The sequence below is a fragment of the Triticum dicoccoides genome, chromosome 2A (genome assembly GCF_002162155.2).
Source record: "Triticum dicoccoides isolate Atlit2015 ecotype Zavitan chromosome 2A, WEW_v2.0, whole genome shotgun sequence".
Taxonomy (NCBI): Eukaryota; Viridiplantae; Streptophyta; class Magnoliopsida; order Poales; family Poaceae; genus Triticum; species Triticum dicoccoides.
In genome coordinates this window covers 742,262,126-742,277,557 of record NC_041382.1, presented here as the reverse complement: position 1 = coordinate 742,277,557, position 15,432 = coordinate 742,262,126, and positions in this window count along the sequence as shown.

Here is a 15,432-nt window from a genome sequence, read left to right as displayed (position 1 = left end):
GGGGGGGCACCACCCCTCCCTCCTTGTCCAATTCGGACTAGAGGGGGAGGGGGCACGCAGCCTGCCCTGGCCGCCCCTCCTCTGCTCCACTTTGGGCCCATGAGGCCCATTAACCCCCCCCGGGGGGGGGGGGTTCCGGTAACCCCCGGAACTCCGTTTTATATCCGATAACTCCCGGAATCAGTCCTTTATCCGAATATAGTCGTCCAATATATCAATATTTATGTCTCGACTATTTCGAGACTCCTCGTGATGTCCGTGATCACATCCGAAACTCCGAACAACCTTCGGTACATCAAAATATATAAACTCATAATGAAACTGTCATCGTAACGTTAAGCGTGTGGACCCTACGAGTTCGAGAATAATGTAGACATGACCGAGACACGTCTCCGGTCAATAACCAATAGCGGAACCTGGATGCTCATATTGGTTCCTACATATTCTACGAAGATCTTTTATCGGTCAGACCGCATAACAACATACGTTGTTCCCTTTGTCATCGGTATGTTACTTGCCCGAGATTCGATCGTCGGTATCTCAATACCTAGTTCAATCTCGTTACCGGCAAGTCTCTTTACTCGTTGCGTAATACATCATCCTGCAACTAACTCATTAGTTGCAATGCTTGCAAGGCTTAAGTGATGTGTATTACCGAGAGGGCCCAGAGATACCTCTCCGACAATCGGAGTGACAAATCCTAATCTCGAAATACGCCAACCCAACAATTACCTTCGGAGACACCTGTAGAGCACCTTTATAATCACCCAGTTACGTTGTGACGTTTGGTAGCACACAAAGTGTTCCTCCGGTAAACGGGAGTTGCATAATCTCATAGTCATAGGAACATGTATAAGTCATGAAGAAAGCAACAACAACAAACTAAATGATCAAGTGCTATGCTAACGGAATGGGTCAAGTCAATCACATCATTCTCCTAATGATGTGATCCCATTAATCAAATGACAACTCATGTCTATGGTTAGGAAACATAACCATCTTTGATCAACGAGCTAGTCAAGTAGAGCCATACTAGTGACACTCTGTTTCTCTATGTATTCACACATGTATTATGTTTCCGGTTAATACAATTCTAGCATGAATAAGAAACATTTATCATGATATAAGGAAATAAATAATAACTTTATTATTGCCTCTAGGGCATATTTCCTTCAGTCTCCCACTTTCACTAGAGTCAATAATCTAGTTCACATCGCCATGTGATTTAATACCAATAGTTCACATCACCATGTGATTAACACCCATTGTTCACATCCACATGTGACCAACACCAAAAGGGTTTACTAGAGTCAATAATCTAGTTCATATCGCTATGTGATTAACACCCAAAGAGTACTAAGGTGTGATCATGTTTTGCTTGTGAGAGAAGTTTAGTCAACGGGTCTGCCACATTCAGATCCATATGTATTTTGCAAATTTCTATGTCAACAATGCTCTGCACGGAGCTACTCTAGCTAATTGCTCCTACTTTCAATATGTATCCAGATTGAGACTTAGAGTCATCTGGATCAGTGTCAAAACTTGCATCGACGTAACCCTTTACGACGAACCTTTTGTCACCTCCATAATCGAGAAACATATCCTTATTCCACTAAGGATAATTTTGACCAATGTCTAGTGATCTACTCCTAGATCACTATTGTACTCCCTTTGCCAAACTCAGGCCAGGGTATACAATAGGTCTAGTACATAGCATGGCATACTTTATAGAACCTATGGCTGAGGCATAGGGAATGACTTTCATTCTCTCTCTATCTTCTGCCGTGGTCGGGTTTTGAGTCTTACTCAACTTCACACCTTGTAACACAAGCAAGAACTCCCTTTTCACTATTCCATTTTGAACTACTTCAAAATCTTGTCAAGGTATGTATTCATTGAAAAACTTATCAAGCGTCTTGATCTATCTCTATAGATCTTGATGCTCAATATGTAAGCAGCTTCACCGAGGTCTTTCTTTGAAAAAATCATTTCAAACATTCCTTTATGCTTTGCAGAATAATTCTACATTATCTCCGATCAACAATGTGTCATTCACATATACTTATTAGAAATACTGTAATGCTCCCACTCACTTTCTTGCAAATACAGGCTTCACCACAAGTCTGTATAAAACTATATGCTTTGATCAACTTATCAAAGTGTATATTCCAACTCTGAGATGCTTGCACCAGTCCATAGATGGATCGCTGGAGCTTGCATATTTTGTTAGTACCTTTAGGATTGACAAAACCTTCTGGTTGCATCATATACAACTCTTCTTTAATAAATCCATTAAGGAATGCAGTTTTGTTTATCCACTTGCCAGATTTCATAAAATGCGGCAATTGCTAACATGATTCGGACAGACTTAAGCATAGATACGAGTGAGAAACTCTCATCATAGTCAAAACCTTGAACTTGTCGAAAACCTTTTTGCGACAATTCTAGCTTTGTAGATAGTAACACTACTATCAGCGTATGTATTGCTCTTGAAGATCCATTTAATCTCAATGGCTCGCCGATCAATGGGCAAGTCAATCAAAGTCCATACTTTGTTCTCATACATGGATCTCATCTCAGATTTCATGGCCTCAAGCCATTTCGCGGAATCTGGGCTCATCATCGCTTCCTCATAGTTCGTAGGCTCGTCATGGTTGAGTAACATGACCTCTAGAACAGGATTACCGTACCACTCTGGTGCGGATCTCACTCTGGTTTACCTACGAGGTTCGGTAGCAACTTGATCTGAAGTTACATGATCATCATCATTAGCTTCCTCACTAATTGGTGTAGTAATCTCAGGAACAGATTTCTGTGATGAACTACTTTCCAATAAGGGAGCAGGTACAGTTACCTCATCAAGTTCTACTTTCCTCCCACTCACTTCTTTCGAGAGAAACTCCTTCTCTAGAAAGGATCCATTCTCAGCAACGAATAACTTGCCTTCGGATCTGTGATAGAAGGTGTACCCAACAGTTTCTTTTGGGTATCCTATGAAGATGCACTTTTCCTATTTGGGTTTGAGCTTATCAGGTTGAAACTTTTTCACATAAGCATTGCAACCTCAAACTTTAAGAAACGACAGCTTAGGTTTCTTGCCAAACCATAGTTCATACGGTGTCGTCTCAACGGATTTAGATGGTACCCTATTTAAGGTGAATGTAGCTGTCTCTAATGTACAACCCCAAAACGATAGCGGTAAATCAATAAGAGACGTCATAGATCGCACCATATCTAATAAAGCACGGTTACGACGTTCGGACACACCATTACACTGTGGTGTTCCAGGTGGCGTGAGTAGTGAAACTATTTCACATTGTTTTAACTGAAGGCCAAACTCGTAACTCAAATATTTTACTTCTGCGATCATATCGTAGAAACTTTTATTTTGTTACGATGATTCTCCACTTCACTCTAAAATTCTTTGAACTTTTCAAATGTTTCAGACTTGTGTTTCATCAAGTAGATATACTCATATCTGCTCAAATCATCTGTGAAGATCAGAAAATAATGATACCTGCCGCGAGCTTCAACATTCATCAGACCAGATACATCAGTATGCATGATTTCCAACAAATCTGTTGCTTGGTGCATTGTTCCGGAGAACAGAGTCTTAGTCATCTTGCCCATGAGGCATGGTTCGCAAGCATCAACTGATTCATAATCAAGTGATTCCAAAAGTCCATCAGCATGGAGTTTCTTCATGCGCTTTACACCAATATGACCTAAACGGCAGTGCCACATGTTGGGGAACGTAGCAGAAATTCAAAATTTTCCTACGTGTCACCAAGATCTATCTATGGAGAGACCAGCAACGAGTAGAAAGACAGTGCATCTACATACCCTTGTAGATCGCTAAGCAGAAGCGTTCAAGTGAACGGGGTTGATGGAGTCGTACTCGTCGTGATTCAAATCACCGATGATCCTAGTGCCGAACGGACGGCACCTCCGCGTTCAACACACGTACAGCCCGGTGACGTCTCCCACGCCTTGATCCAGCAAGGAGAGAGGGAGAGGTTGAGGAAGACTCCATCCAACAGCAGCACAACGGCGTGGTGGTGGTGGAGGAGCGTGGCAATCCAGCAGGGCTTCGCCAAGCACCATGGGAGAGGAGGAGTAGGGAGAGAGGTAGGGCTGTGCCAGAACTTCGTGTATAGCTCCCATGCGCCTCCCCACTATATATAGGGGTAGAGGGGCTGGTTTCTTGCCCTCCAAGTCCATTGGGGCGTTGGCCAAGGTGGGAGGAAAGAAATCTCATTATTTCCTTCCCCACCGATTGTTATCCCCCCCTTTTAGGGATCTTGATCTTATCCCTTCGGGATATGATCTTATTCCTTCTAAGGGGGGATCTTGGTGCGCCTTGACCAGGGGTGTGGGGCCTTGCCCCCACTACCCACGTCCATGTGGGCCCCCCCATGCAGGTGGGCCCCACTCCGGAACCTTCTAGAACCTTCCCGGTACAATACCGAAAAATCCCGAACATTTTCCGGTGGCCAAAATAGGACTTCCCATATATAAATCTTTACCTCCGGACCATTCCGGAACTCCTCGTGACGTCCGGGATCTCATCCGGGACTCCGAACAACATTCGGTAACCACATACAAACTTCCTTTATAACCCTAGCGTCATCGAACCTTAAGTGTGTAGACCCTACGGGTTCGGGAGACATGTAGACATGACCGAGACGTTCTCCGGTCAATAACCAACAGCGGGATCTGGATACCCATGATGGCTCCCACATGTTACACGATGATCTCATCGGATGAACCACGATGTCAAGGACTTAATCAATCCCGTATTCAATTCCCTTTGTCTATCGGTATGTTACTTGCCCGAGATTCGATCGTCGGTATCCAATACCTTGTTCAATCTCGTTACCGGCAAGTCACTTTACTCGTTCCGTAACACATCATCCCGTGATCAACTCCTTGGTCACATTGCGCATATGATGATGTCCTACTGAGTGGGCCCAGAGATACCTCTCCGTTTACACGGAGTGACAAATCCCAGTCTCGATCCGCATAAAACAATAGATACTTTCGGAGATACCTGTAGTGCACCTTTATAGTCACCCAGTTACGTTGTGACGTTTGATACACCCAAAGCACTCCTACGGTATCCAGGAGTTACACGCTCTCATGGTCGAAGGAAGAGATACTTGACATTGGCAAAGCTCTAGCAAATGAACTACACGATCTTTTGTGCTAGTCTTAGGATTGGGTCTTGTCCATCACATCATTCTCCTAATGATGTGATCAACGACATCCAATGTCCATAGCCAGGAAACCATGACTATCTGTTGATCACAATGAGCTAGTCAACTAGAGGCTCACTAGGGACATATTGTGGTCTATGTATTCACACGTGTATTACGATTTCCGGATAATACAGTTATAGCATGAATAAAAGACAATTATCATGAACAAGGAAATATAATAATAATACTTTTATTATTGCCTCTAGGGCATATTTCCAACAGTCTCCCACTTGCACTAGAGTCAATAATCTAGTTCACATCGCCATGTGATTAACACTCACAGGTCACATCGCCATGTGACTAATACCCAAGAGTTTACTAGAGTCAGTAGTCTAGTTCACATCACTATGTGATTAACACTCAATGAGTTTTATGTTTGATCATGTTGCTTGTGAGAGAGGTTTTAGTCAACGGGTCTGAACCTTTCAGATCCGTGTGTGCTTTACAAATCTCTATGTCATCTCCTAGATGCAGCTACCACGCTCTATTTGGAGCTATTCCAAACAACTGTTCTACTTGGAGCTATTCTAAATTGTTGCTCCATTATACGTATCCGGTCTCTCTACTCAGAGCTATCCGGATAGGTGTCAAGCTTGCATCGTCGTAACCTTTACGACGAACTCTTTTACCACCTCCATAATCGAGAAAATTCCTTAGTCCACTAGTTACCAAGGATAACTTTGACCGCTGTCTGTGATCCATTCATGGATCACTCTTGTACCCCTTGACTGACTCATGGCAAGGCACACTTCAGGTGCGGTACACAGCATAGCATACTGAAGAGCCTACGTCTTAAGCATAGGGGACGACCTTCGTCCTTTCTCTCTATTCTGCCGTGGTCGAGCTTTAAGTCTTAACTTCGTACCTTACAACTCAGGCAAGAACTCCTTCTTTGACTGGTCCATCTTGAACACCTTCAAGATCATGTCAAGGTATGTGCTCATTTGAAAGTATTATTAAGCATTTTGATCTATCCTTATAGATCTTGATGCTCAATGTTCAAGTAGCTTAATCCAGGCTTTCCATTGAAAAACACTTTCAAAATAACCCTATATGCTTTCCAGAAATTCTACGTCATTTCTGATCAACAATATGTCAACAACATATACTCATCAGAAATTCTATAGTGCTCCCACTCACTTCTTTGGAAATACAAGTTCCTCATAAACTTTGTACAAACCCAAAAATTTTGATCATCATCAAAGCATACATTCCAACTCCGAGATGCTCACTCCAGTCCTTAGAAGGATTGCTGGTGCTTTGCATACTTATTAGCATCTTTCGGGATTGACAAAACCTTCCGGTTGTATCACATACAACCTTTCCTCATTAAAATCGTCGAGGAAACAATGTTTTGACATCCTATCTGCAAGATTTCATAAATAATGCAGTAATCGCTAATATAATTCCAACAGACTCTTAGCATCGCTACGAGTGAGAAAATCTCATCGTAGTCAACTCCTTGAACTTGTCGGAAAACATCTTAACGACAAGTCGAGCTTTCTTAATGGTGACATTTACCATCATTGTCCGTCTTCCTTTTGAAATCCATTTGTACTCATTAGCCTTACGACCATCGAGCCGTTCTGCCAAAGTCTACACTTTGTTTTCATACATGGATCCTCTCTCGGATTTTATGGCTTCAAGCCATTTATCGGAATCCGGGCCCACCATCGCTTCTCCATAGCTCGTAGGTTCATTGTTGTCTAGCAACATGACCTTCAAGACAGGATTACGTACCACTCTGAAGTAGTACGCATCCTTGTCATCCTACGAGGTTTGGGAGTGACTTGATCCGAAGTTTCATGATCAATATCATAAGCTTCCACTTCAATTGGTGTAGGTGCCACAGGAACAACTCCCTGTGCCCTGTCACACACTAGTTGAAGAGACGGTTCAATAACCTCATCAAGTCTCCACCATCCTCCCACTCAATTCTTTCGAGAGAAACTTTTCCTCGAGAAAGGACCCGATTCTAGAAACAATCCGTATTGCTTTCGGATCTGAATTAGGAGGTATACCCAACTGTTTTGGGTTTCCTATGAAGATGCATTTTATCCGCTTTGGGTTCGAGCTTATCAACCTGAAACTTTTTCATATAAGCGTCGCAGCCCCAAACTTTTAAGAAACGACAACTTAGGTTGCTCTAAACCATAATTCATACGGTGTCATCTCATCGGAATTACGTGGTGCCCTATTTAAAGTGAATGTGGTTGTCTCTAATGCCTAACCCATGAACGATAGTGGTAATTCGATAAGAGACATCATGGTACGCACCATATCCAATAGGGTGCAACTATGATGTTCGGACACACCATCACATTATGGTGTTCCAGGCGGTATTAATTGCGAAACAATTTCCACAATGTCTTAATTGTGTGCCAAAACTCGTAACTCAGATATTCATCTCTATGATCATATCATAGACATTTTATCCTCTTGTCACAATGATCTGCTACTTCACTCTGAAATTACTTGAACCATTCAATAATTCAGACTTGTGTTTCATCAAGTAAATATACTCAACATTTACTCGAATCATCTGTGAAGTAAGAACATAATGATATTCACTGCATGCCTCAGCACTCATTCGACTGCACACATCAAAATGTGTTACTTCCAACAAGTTGCTATCTTGTTCCATCTTACTGAAAATGAGGCTTCTCAGTCATCTTGCCCATGTGGTATGATTTGCATATCTCAAGTGATTCAAAATCAAGTGAGTCCGAACGATCCATTTGCATGGAGTTTCTTCATGCATATACACCAATAGACATGGTTCGCATGTCTCAAACTTTTCAAAAACGAGTGAGTCCAAAGATCCATCAACATGGAGCTTCTTCATGCGTTTTATACCATTATGACTTACATGGCAGTGCCACAAGTAAGTGGTACTATCATTACTATCTTATATCTTTTGGCATGAAAATGTGTATCACTACGACCGAGATTCAATAAACCATTCCTTTAGGTGCAAGACCATTGAAGGTATTATTCAAAAATAGAGTAACCATTATTCTCCTTAAATGAATAACCGTATTGCGATAGACATAATCCAATCATGTCTATGCTCAACGCAAACACCAATCTCGGTGGTAGAGGGAGCGTGCGATGCTTGATCAAATCAACCTTGGAAACACTTCCAACATATATCGTCAGCTCACCTTTAGCTAGTCTCCATTTATTCCGTAGCTTTTATTTCGAGTTACTAACACTTAGCAACCGAACCGGTATCCAATACCCTGGTGCTACTAGGAGTACTAGTAAAGTACACATTAACATAATGTATATCCAATATACTTCTATCGACCTTGCCAGCCTTCTCATCTACCAAGTATCTAGGGTAATGCTGCTCCAGTGGTTGTTCCCCTTATTACAGAAGCACTTAGTCTCGGGTTTGGGTTCAACCTTGGGTTTCTTCACTAGAGCAGCAGCTGAATTGCCGTTTCATGAAGTATCCCTTTGTTCCCTTGCCCTTCTTGAAACTAGTGGTTTCACCAACCATCAACAATTGATGCTCCTTCTTGATTTCTACTTTCGCGGTGTCAAACATCATGAATATTTCAAGGATCATCATATCTATCCCTGATATGTTATAGTTAATCACGAAGCTCTAGCAGCTTGGTGGCAATGACTTTGGGGAAACATCACTATCTCATCTGGAGGATCAACTCCCACTCGATTGAAGTGATTGTTGTGCTCAGACAATCTGAGCACAAGCTCAACGATTGAGCTTTTCTCCCTTAGTTTGTAGGCTAAGAAAATCGTCGGAGGTCTTATACCTCTTGACGTGGGCACGAGCCCGAAATCCCAATTTCAGCCCTCGAAACATCTCATATGTTCCGCGACGTTTCGAAAACGTCTTTGGTGCCTCTACTTAAACCATTTAATTGAACTATGACGTAGTTATCAAAACGTGTATGTCCGATGTTCGCAACATCGACAAACGACGTTGGGGTTCAGCACACTGAGCGGTGCATTAAGGACATAAGCTTTCTACTGATCGCATAATCGCTACTATCAAGTTTCAACTATATTTTCTCTAGGAACATATGTAAACAGTGGAACTAAAGCGCGAGCTTACGACATAATTTGCAAAAGGTCTTTTGACTATGTTCAGGATAATTAAGTTCATCTTATGAACTCCCAGTTAGATAGACATCCCTCTGGTCATCTAAGTGATCACATGATCCGAGTCAGCTAGGCCGTGTCCGATCATCACGTGAGACGGACTAGTCATCATCGGTGAACATCTTCATGTTGATCGTATCTACCATACGACTCATGCTCGACCTTTCGGTCTCCGTGTTCCGAGGCCATGTCTGCACATGCTAGGCTCGTCAAGTTAACCCTAAGTGTTTTCGCTGTGTAAAACTATCTTACACCCGTTGTATGTGAACGTAAGAATCCATCACACCCGATCATCACGTGGTGCTTAGAAGCGACGAACTGTAGCAACGGTGCACAGTTAGGGGAGAACACTTCTTGAAATTTTGTAAGGGATCATCTTATTTACTACCGTCGTCCTAAGCAAAGAAGATGCATAAACATGATAAACATCACATGCAATCAAATAGTGACATGATATGGCCAATATCATTTTGCTCCTTTTGATCTTCATCTTCGGGGCTCCATGATCATCATCGTCACCGGCACGACACCATGATCTCCATCATCATGATCTCCATCATCGTGTCTTCATGAAGTTGTCACGCCAATGACTACTTCTACTTCTATGACTAACGCGTTTAGCAATAAAGTAAAGTAGTTTACATGGCGTTCTTCAATGACACGCAGGTCATACAATAAATAAAGACAACTCCTATGGCTCCTGCCGGTTGTCATACTCATCGACATGCAAGTCGTGAATCCTATTACAAGAACATGATCAATCTCATACATCACATATCATTCATCACATTCTTCTTGGCCATATCACATCACATAGCATACCCTGCAAAAACAAGTTAGACGTCCTCTAATTGTTGTTGCATGTTTTACGTGGCTGCTATGGGTTTCTAGCAAGAACGTTTCTTACCTACGCAAGACCACAACGTGATATGCCAATTGCTATTTACCCTTCATAAGGACCCTTTTCATAGAATCCGTTCCGACTAAAGTGGGAGAGACTGGCACCCGCTAGCCACCTTATGCACCAAGTGCATGTCAATCGGTGGAACCTGTCTCACGTAAGAGTACGTGTAAGGTCGGTCCGGGCCGCTTCATCCCACAATACCGTCGAAACAAGATTGGACTAGTAACGGTAAGCATATTGAACAACATCAACACCCACAACTACTTTGTGTTCTACTCGTGCAAAGAATCTACGCAATAGACCTAGCTCTGATACCACTGTTGGGGAACGTAGCAGAAATTCAAAATTTTCCTACGTGTCACCAAGATCTATCTATGGAGAGACCAGCAACGAGTAGAAAGACAGTGCATCTACATACCCTTGTAGATCGCTAAGCGGAAGCGTTCAAGTGAACGGGGTTGATGGAGTCGTACTCGTCGTGATTCAAATCACCGATGATCCTAGTGCCGAACGGACGGCACCTCCGCGTTCAACACACGTACAGCCCGGTGACGTCTCCCACGCCTTGATCCAGAAAGGAGAGAGGGAGAGGTTGAGGAAGACTCCATCCAACAGCAGCACAACGGCGTGGTGGTGGTGGAGGAGCGTGGCAATCCAGCAGAGCTTCGCCAAGCACCATGGGAGAGGAGGAGTAGGGAGAGAGGTAGGGCTGTGCCAGAACTTCGTGTATAGCTCCCATGCGCCTCCCCACTATATATAGGGGTGGAGGGGCTGGTTTCTTGCCCTCCAAGTCCATTGGGGCGTTGGCCAAGGTGGGAGGAAAGAAATCTCATTATTTCCTTCCCCACCGATTGTTATCCCCCCTTTTTAGGGATCTTGATCTTATCCCTTCGGGATATGATCTTATTCCTTCTAAGGGGGGATCTTGGTGCGCCTTGACCAGGGGTGTGGGGCCTTGCCCCCACTACCCACGTCCATGTGGGTCCCCCCATGCAGGTGGGCCCCACTCCGGAACCTTCTAGAACCTTCCCGGTACAATACCGAAAAATCTCGAACATTTTCCGGTGGCCAAAATAGGACTTCCCATATATAAATCTTTACCTCCGGACCATTCTGGAACTCCTGGTGACGTCCGGGATCTCATCCGGGACTCCGAACAACATTCGTTAACCACATACAAACTTCCTTTATAACCCTAGCGTCATCGAACCTTAAGTGTGTAGACCCTACGGGTTCGGGAGACATGTAGACATGACCGAGACGTTCTCCGGTCAATAACCAACAGCGGGATCTGGATACCCATGATGGCTCCCACATGTTCCACGATGATCTCATCGGATGAACCACGATGTCAAGGACTTAATCAATCCCGTATTCAATTCCCTTTGTCTATCGGTATGTTACTTGCCCAAGATTCGATCGTCGGTATCCAATACCTTGTTCAATCTCGTTACCGGCAAGTCACTTTACTCGTTCTGTAACACATCATCCCGTGATCAACTCCTTGGTCACATTGCGCATATGATGATGTCCTACCGAGTGGGCCCAGAGATACCTCTCCGTTTACACGGAGTGACAAATCCCAGTCTCGATCCGCATAAAACAATAGATACTTTCGGAGATACCTGTAGTGCACCTTTATAGTCACCCAGTTACGTTGTGACGTTTGATACACCCAAAGCACTCCTACGGTATCCAGGAGTTACACGCTCTCATGGTCGAAGGAAGAGATACTTGACATTGGCAAAGCTCTAGCAAATGAACTACACGATCTTTTGTGCTAGTCTTAGGATTGGGTCTTGTCCATCACATCATTCTCCTAATGATGTGATCCCGTTATCAACGACATCCAATGTCCATAGCCAGGAAACCATGACTATCTGTTGATCACAACGAGCTAGTCAACTAGAGGCTCACTAGGGACATATTGTGGTCTATGTATTCACACGTGTATTACAATTTCCAGATAATACAGTTATAGCATGAATAAAAGACAATTATCATGAACAAGGAAATATAATAATAATACTTTTATTATTGCCTCTAGGACATATTTCCAACAAATAAGTTGCACTATCATTATTAACTTTGCATCTTTTGGTTTCAATATTATGAATATGTGTATCACTACGATCGAGATCCAACGAACCATTTTCATTGGGTGTGTAACCATATATGTAAAAAGAAAAACAATTTATTCTCTTACTTAAATGAATAACCGTATTGCAATAAACATGATCAAATCATATTCATGCTCAATGCAAACACCAAATAACACTTATTTAGGTTCAACACTAATCCCGAAAGTATAGGGAGTGTACGATGATGATCATATCAATCTTGGAACCACTTCCAACACACATCGTCACTTCACCCTTAACTAGTCTCTGTTCATTCTGCAACTCCCGTTTCGAGTTACTACTCTTAGGAACTGAACCGGTATCAAATACCGAGGGGTTGCTACGAACACTAGTAAAATACACATCAATAATCCGTATATCAAATATACCTTTGTTCATTTTTCCATCCTTCTTATCCGCCAAATACTTGGGGCAGTTCTGCTTCCAGTGACTAGTCCCTTTGCAGTAGAAGCAGTTAGTCTCAGGCTTAGGACCAGACTTGGGCTTCTTCACTTGAGCAGCAACTTGCTTGCCGTTCTTCTTGAAGTTCCCTTTCTTTCCCTTTGCCCTTTTCTTGAAACTAGTGGTCTTGTTAATCATCAACACTTGATGCTCTTTCTTGATTTCTACCTTCATTGATTTCATCATCATGAAAAGCTCAGGAATCGTTTTCATCATCCCTTGCATACTATAGTTCATCACGAAGTTCTACTAACTTGGTGATGGTGACTAGAGAATTCTGTCAATCACTATTTTATCTAGAAGATTAACTCCCACTTGATTCAAGCAATTGTAGTACCCAGACAATCTGAGCACATGCTCACTGCTTGAGCTACTCTCCTCCATATTTTTAGCTATAGAACTTGTTGGAGACTTCATATCTCTCAACTCGGGTATTTGCTTGAAATATTAACTTCAACTCCTGGAACATCTCATATGGCCCATGACATTCAAAACGTCTTTGAAGTCCCGATTCTAAGCTGTTTAAGCATGGTGCACTAAACTATCAAGTAGTCATCATATTGAGCTTGCCAAACGTTCATAACGTCTGCATCTGCTCCCGCAATAGGTCTGTCACCTAGCGGTGCATCAAGGAAACAATTCTTTTGTGCAGCAATGAGGATAAACCTTAGATCACGGATCCAATCCGCATCATTGCTACTAACATTTTTCAACTTAGTTTTCTCTAGGAACCTATATATAACATAGGGAAGCAACAACGCGAGCTATTGATCTACAACATAGATATGCTAATACTACCAGGACTAAGTTCATGATAAATTAAAGTTCAATTAATCATATTACTTAAGAACTCCCACTTAGAAAGATATCCCTCTAATCCTCTAAGGATCACGTGATCCAAATCGACTAAACCATGCCCGATCATCACGTGAGATGGAGTAGTATCAATGGTGAACATCAATATGTTGATCATATCTACTATATGATTCACGCTCGACCTTTCGGTGTCCGTGTTCCGAGGCCATATCTGTTATATGCTAGGCTCGTCAAGTTTAACCTGAGTATTCTGCGTGTGCAACTGTTTTGCACCCGTTGTATTTGAACGTAGAGCCTATCACACCCGATCATCACGTGGTGTCTCAGCACGAAGAACTTTCACAACAGTGCATACTCAGGGAGAACACTTGTACCTTGATAATTAGTGAGAGATCATCTTATGAAGCTATCATCACATGCAATCAAAATATGTGACATGATATGGCCATCATCATCTTGTGCCTTTGATCTCCATCTCCAAAGCATCGTCATGATCTCCATCGTCACCAGCATGACACCATGATCTCCATCATCTTGATCTATATCAATGTGTCATCACATGGTCGTCTCACCAACTATTGCTCTTGCAACTATTGCTATCGCATAGCGATAAAGTAAAGCAATTATTTGGTGCTTGCATCTTATGCAATAGAGAGACAAGCATAAGGCTTTTGCCAGTTGCCGATAACTTCAACAAAACATGATCATCTCATACAACAACTTATATCTCATCACGTCTTGACCATATCACATCACAACATGCCCTGCAAAAACAAGTTAGACGTCCTCTACTTTGTTGTTGCAAGTTTTACGTGGCTGCTACGGGCTGAGCAAGAACTGTTCTTACCTACGCATCAAAACCACAACGATAGTTTGTCAAGTTGGTGCAGTTTTAACCTTCGCAGGGACCGGGCGTAGCCACACTCGATTCAACTAAAGTTGGAGAAACTGACACCCGCCAGCCACCTGTGTGCAAAGCACGTCGGTAGAACCAGTCTCGCGTAAGCATACGCGTAATGTCGGTCCGGGCCGCTTCATCCAACAATACCGCCGAACCAAAGTGTGACATGCTGGTAAGCAGTATGACTTATATCGCCCACAACTCACTTGTGTTCTACTCGTGCATATTACATCAACGCATAAAACCTGGCTCGGATGCCACTGTTGGGGAACGTAGTAATTTCAAAAAAAATCCTACGCACACGCAAGATCATGGTGATGCATAGCAATGAGAGGGGAGAGTGTTGTCTATGTACCCTCGTAGACCGGAAGCGGAAGCGTTAGCACAACGCGGTTGATGTAGTCATACATCTTCATGGCCCAACCGATCAAGCACCGAAACTACGACACCTCCGAGTTCTAGCACACGTTCAGCTCGATGACGATCCCCGGACTCCGATCCAGCAGAATGTCGGGGAAGAGTTCTGTCAGCACGACGGTGTGGTGACGATCTTGATGTTCTACCGTCGCAGGGCTTCGCCTAAGCACCGCTACAATATTATCGAGGATTATGGTGGAGGAGGGCACCGCACACGGCTAATAGATCTCAAGGATCAATTGTTGTGTCTAGAGGTGCCCCCTGCCCCCGTATATAAAGGAGCAAGGGGGAGGGGCAGCCGGCCAGGAGGAGGCGCGCCAGGGAGGAGTCCTACTCCTACCGGGAGTAGGACTCCCTCCTTTCCTTGTCCAACTAGGAGAGGGGGAAGGAAGGGAGAGAGGAGAGAAAGGAAAGGGGGGCGCC